A 5,983-nucleotide genomic window follows, 5' to 3' on the forward strand; every position below is an offset into this window, starting at 1 on the left:
GGGTACTTTCTCTAGCTCCTCCATTGGGGGTCCTGTGATCCATCCAATAGCTGACTGTGAGCATCCACTTCTGTGTTTGCTAGGCCCCAGCATAGTCTCTAGTCTCACAAGAGACAGCTATATCTGGGTCCTTTCAGCAAAATCTTGCTAGTGTATGCAATGGTCATACAAGGAAGTATTATCCACTCGTGAGAAGAACATGCTACATCATAGATGAACCTTAATAACATGATGCTAACTTAAAACGTTCAGTCAAAAGAGACCATGTGCTAAATTATTCCATTCATCTGAAATATTCAGAATAAGAAAATTCATAGGCAGAAAATAGATGAATGATTTCATATCATTGGAAGAATATTTCAAATTTTCATTCTCTTGCTACAATTGGAAACTAAAGTCACAAATCATCTTTGTTTCTCCTAAATAATTATTTGTTTTAGTTCAAGAACTAGAAAGCTCAGTAGGTAGAATGGCCAGCATGTACAGAACCCTGAGTTTAATTCTCAACATCACATAAACTAGGCTTAGTGGCACACAGCTGTAATCCCAGTTCTTTGGAAGTACATCGCAGTTACATAGAGAGTTCAAGGCCAGCCTGGAATACATGAAAAGTTGCCTGAAAAAAAATTCAAGAGCTGGAGAGATGGCTCTAAGAATAAAAGCACTTACTGTTCTTGCAGATTCAATTTCTAGCACCCACATGGTAGTTCACAACTATCTGTAATTTCAGTTCCAGGGGATTCTATACCCTCTTCTGAACTCCTGGAGCATCAGGAATGCACATGATGCAAATATGATCATACAATTAAAATACTCATATAAATAATGTGAAAAAATAAATCTAAAAAGAAGGGGTGCACACCCATAATCCAGATTCAGAAGGAGAAGGCATGTGGATCTCTATGAGTTTGAGGACAGCCTGGTCTACAAAGTGTGTTCCAGAACAGCTGAGACTAGTGAGATCTTGTCTTTTAAACACACACATACACACACGTACACTTAAAATTTTTTTCAAGCACTTGTATTCTCACCACACACTTTGTCTGAGTAGAAGCACACAATATATGTTTTTTGTGAAACCTGTCATGTGAAATAATGCCTTCAAGATTTATTTGTTATTTCAGATATATTAGGCATTCCTTTCTTTTGATAAATAGAATTGCAAACCATGAGAATACAAGGTTGCCATTAGATATTTCAGATATTTCTTTTGGGGCCTGGGAATCATTGCATGAACCACTCAATTTCAGTCAAACAGGGATGGTTTATTGAACACCACACCCTAAGACTGCTCGATTGGGGCTGCAGACCAGAACTGGGAACTGGCTGTCAACTTGAGCCAGGAATCAACAGATCCTTTAAGCCCTGAAATCCACAAACTTATGTGCCAAGTTATTCCACCAACTGGGATTTAGGGATAGGGGATTTCCTTAGGAAAATGTCTTAGTCGTATACTTATCCTGCTCCTATTGGTTGAGGTATTCAACTGTGGCAATGAAATTGCCTTGCCTAGCATTCATGTCTTTAACTTGTCAACCATGACATCAGTTATTCATGTACATATCTGTTACTGCCAAGCAGGGTGTCACTTCCCGGGGAGGCCTTGGTAACTTCAACTTTACTCCACCCCCTCACTCAAAATGGAAGTTTTATTCCAAATAGCTTCTTGTATCAGTGCAGGTTATCTCTCTTAGGTTGGAGTCCATTCCAGGAGCAGCTTATAAAAGCAAAAACCATAAAAACATATACATAGGTGCAGGAAGTGCTGCCTGGTGGTTGATTCAGGTCCAAGTTTAATGTGCCTAACTACAAAGCAGTTCTAACCGACTTCTATTGTGACTGGTTTCCAAAGCACTAAAGCACACAGCATAACCGAGTATACAATCAACTTGGGCATGAAAAAAGTTTTCTAGTAACAGCACATATGAACGTTTTCTTATGATGTTAGTAACAGCACTAAATGGCAGGCTAGACAGGTAACACTACCTAGGCCTTAACAATTTTTAACTGTTTTATATTACTTTTTCACAAGCAATTTTATAGGCATATTTTTATATATCGTGCAGAAACTCCTAGTGTGCTAGTTATCTTTAATTGTCAGCTTGACACAACCTAGAACCACCTGGGAAAAAAAGTGTTGCTGCTTGCATTGTGTTGTCCTGTGGGTATGTCTATGGGGGGGGGGGTTGTCTTATTGACACTGATGCAAGAATATACAGCCCACTCTGGGCAGTACCATTCCCTATGCAGGAGATCATGAACTGTATGAAAGTGGAGAAATTGGACTGAGGGCAAGCAAGCAAACAAGCATGCATTCATTCGTTTCTTTCTGCTCATGACAATGGATATACTATGAAGAGTTGTTTGGAGGTTCTGCCTTAACGTCCCTAAAACTGTAAGATAAAGTAGTCTCTTTCTCCCTTGAGCTGTGTTTTTTAGTCCCCATTTATCACTGCAGCAGAAATGAAACTAGACACCTATCAAAGGAATTAGTGGGTCACAAGTTCCTATCCTTGTTGGGAAGGGAAGCAGGTACAGTAAGGCTTGCTTTTTGGGTGCTGATGACATTCTACTTCTTCAAATGTGAGTTGGCTACACAGATATGCTCCCTTCCCAGCACTCCGTTAAGCTGTCCACCTATGAGTCATGCCTACCTCTGAATGATTATTAAATCAGTAAACACTGGAGCAACTGACAGAAATACAGGGTCAATCAACATAAGCTATTTGTTATGAAGAATTCATATTATACCACGATCGTCACACATGTATTGTCAGGCATCATAAGTAGACTAAATGGTATATAACTCATTTATTCAAATTGACTGAGGGGAGGGCAAGTCTGTCATTCCAGCACTAGAGGCTAATACAAGAGGCTCTCAACTTTGAAGCCAACCTCTTGTATCTTCGTAGCACACTCCTTTAATCTCAGCACTCAGCAGGCAGAAAAGGCCCATCTGTTATTGCTTCATCTCTTACATTCTTGTGACAAATTGAATAGTGGCCAGCTGACCCAGCTGCTGGTGGTAAATTGAGCACAGTGAAGCAGATGGGAAGGCACGTGGATGAAGGATTCCGTACTCAAATCTGTGTGTAGGGAAGGGCGTCATGGTAATGAGGGGGTTGGGATGGGCACAAGGCAAGAAATCTTTGAGTATTCAACACACAAGATACTTGTCCACTTTGAAAGGAACTTTCTCAAATCTGTTGTTCATGTGTGTGCACAGGCATGTAGAGGTCCATGTTCACACAAGGGCGGGATCCAGGAATAAATGTGTATAGGGTGTGTGTTGAAGTCAGAGGACGGCCTCAGGTGTTCATCCTCAGGTGCCTTCCCCTTTTGGCTTGAGACTGAGCCTTTTATTGGTTTGGAGCTTGGCAGTGAGAGCTTCTGGGAATCCAGCTGTCTCTGCTTCCCACCTGTGACAGGTGGATCTGGGATCTCAAAAAAGTGACCACACAATCCAAACGTTTTACTTCTGCAGAAGGGTGTCAAGTCAAACAATTACGTACACCCAGTGAGGTTTTGGGGAGTCAAAGAGGCATTGTTATCCCTAATATATGGTCATATTATACCATGATCGTCACACTGAATTAACAGGACTCAATCTCATATTCACACACTAAAGTAGTGCTAAGAAGATATAAAACTTAAGCATATAGTGTGATTTTAAGAACTGCTGACCCTGCAGAAATTTGAATTTCTTCCAAGTGGCTCCTTTGCCATTTTAATAGTTTTACATCATGATGATGACGATGATGATGAAAACGATGACAACAACAGTAACAAAATGTTTACATTTTCCACACATCACTGGAATAACAGGCTTTTAGGACCATGGTGCTGAGCTGGCTTTTTATGTAGGTGCTGAGGACCTGAACTTACTCAGGGCTTCTTCCACTCCCTGCAGGCAAGAAATTGAGCAGCATCCCCTGATCTAGCCTGTGTGTGTGTGTGTGTGTGTGTGTGTGTGTGTGTGTGTGTGTGTGTGTGCCTGTGTGCATGCATGTATATGTGTATGTATGTGTGTATGTATGTGTATGTATGTATATTATTTTCATTAATGTGTGTACATATGTGTCTTTGTGTAGTAATGTGCACTTGAGTGCATGTCCTAGAAAGCCAGAGCTAAATACTCTGGAGCTGGAATTACATACAATTGTGAACTGCCTAACATGGGTGCTGGGAACAGATTATGGGTCCTCTGAAAGAGCACATGCTTTCTTAACCGTCAAACCATCACTCAACAGAGCCCCTTGTTTTGTTTAACAATTTTTACTTTATATCTTTGTGTGTGTGTGTGTGTGTGTGTGTGTGTGTGTGAAAGAGTGTGAAAGAGAAAGAGAGAGAGAGAAAGAGAAAGAATGAGAGAGAGGTTTGTGTATATGCAAATGTACATGTGAGTACAGGTTTCATGAAGGCTAGAAGAGAACATAAGAGAACATTCCCTGGAGCTGGAGATGGAGTCACAAGTATTGTGAGCTGCCCAACCTGGGATCTAGGAATTGAACTGAGGTCTTCTGGAACCACTGAGGCGTCTCTCCCACCCTTGTTTATTCTTTCAACAAATATTTGAGTGTCTATGTCAAGAATTGTCCTAGGCCATGAGAATATGTGAGTAAGTGTCTTAATCTGCTGTCCCTTGCTGGGACATAACACCTAAGACTGGATAACTTACAGAATGGGGTTTATCTTGTCACATGTTTCAAAAGTTTAGAAGCCCAAATTCAGGTGGCCACATGAAACAAAGGTCTTGTGCCATTTAAAATCATGTTGGAAATAAGAAAAAGAAGTAGACATGAGCAGAAGAAACAGGAGAAGAGGGGCATTAGTTTATATATACCTACTGTCAGGGTAATCACTGCAGTCCCGCAAGAGCAGGATTCACTCACACGAGAAACCCATTAGTCCATCCATGACAGCTCTGCCCCCTCCCATGTCATCAGCTTCCAACACTCCTGCAGTGGGAAACCAGGACCCAACACAAGCTTGGGTTGAGACAAGTCATGTTCCAATACAACAGGTTGTTTGCTCCAAAAGTACAATTCCAAAGCCAATTACATGGAACAGACATTTTTATGTCTATGCTTTGCCGGGGTCTATTCTATGCCATACATTGTCACTTACCCTTAACTCACTGCCTCACACAACTTCACACAAAGGTATGAGAAGGACATAGTGATTATTCTCATTCTTCTGATGAAAAAAAAAAAACAGTCAAGAAGAGGTTTAAGTAACTCCGTCAATGTTTGCACACCTGAAAAGGGATTTGAGTCCAGGCAAGCTAACCCACGTTCACAAAATGCCATTACTATGGGGTACCCTGTGATGAAGTTCTAGTTTATTCTTTGCAGACCTCTGTTTTGTCATCCAGGTATGTAGTTTAGGCTGTCCTTAGAAAACCACGTAAGCTGGCCCCATCTTTCTTTTAGCACCCATGAAACCAAACAACACTCACAAACTCTGCAGGCTGCTTACCTCACTTTTGTGGCATACAGGGACTAACCCTATCACCGTAGGCACTTATAGACCCATTCCTGAAAACCGTGAACAGCAGCATCCAAAGAATCCGCTTGGACCCATGAACATGCTCATCATTGTCCAACATACATCACCCAAGCCATGGTGGCATTCCAAAATTGTCAGTCTGGGTCTGAAAAGATGGCTCAGCAGTTAAGAGCACTTACTTACTGCTCATGCAAAGCACCTGAGTCTGATTCCCAGTACTAATATTGGGTAGCTGACAACTGCCTGTAACTCCACTTCCAGGAGATCCAGAACCCTCTCCTGGCCTCCACAAGCACTGAACTCATATCACACACACAAACACACACACCACACACACACACACACACATATAATTTAAAATAAAATCTTTCATTAAAAGTTTTTTTCAGGATGGACCATCTAGAGACTGCCGTATCCAGGGATCCATCCCATAATCAGCTTCTAAACGCTGACACCATTGCATACACTAGCAAGA

General features: G+C 41.4%; 1 protein-coding gene across 3 annotated transcripts in view; it reads right to left on the bottom strand.

Moving 5' to 3' along the window:
• LOC110293451 (arylacetamide deacetylase-like 4) overlaps positions 1-5,983 on the bottom strand; it is a 201,209-nt gene that overhangs the window by 168,251 nt on the left and 26,975 nt on the right. The window lies entirely within an intron of this gene.

The sequence above is a fragment of the Mus caroli genome, chromosome 4 (assembly GCF_900094665.2).
Source record: "Mus caroli chromosome 4, CAROLI_EIJ_v1.1, whole genome shotgun sequence".
Lineage (NCBI taxonomy): Eukaryota > Metazoa > Chordata > Mammalia > Rodentia > Muridae > Mus > Mus caroli.